The following is a 303-nucleotide window of genomic DNA, read 5'->3' on the forward strand; positions in this document are numbered from 1 at the left end:
AATGAATGTTAGGATATACTCTAGACTTCACGTAGCTTGGTTAATGCTCCACAAAGCTAAGCACTACTTGATGTAAAAGCTCAAAAGCAGGCACAAATGTTTATATTCCTGTTTTTCACCATTTACATGCTGAAATATAGGTCATATGAACAGAAAAATGCTAGGTCAAAAAATAATCTCTTCTACTCTATTATTTCTAGACTGGGTACTGATTTTAAAGGGAGACAAATTATTCCACAAGAGCTTCTTGTTCTACAGTAGAGAGTTCACTTCTGGGTCATAGTCCTCTTCCATCAAAGAGGT

Source organism: Meleagris gallopavo, chromosome 10 (genome assembly GCF_000146605.3).
Source record: "Meleagris gallopavo isolate NT-WF06-2002-E0010 breed Aviagen turkey brand Nicholas breeding stock chromosome 10, Turkey_5.1, whole genome shotgun sequence".
NCBI lineage: Eukaryota > Metazoa > Chordata > Aves > Galliformes > Phasianidae > Meleagris > Meleagris gallopavo.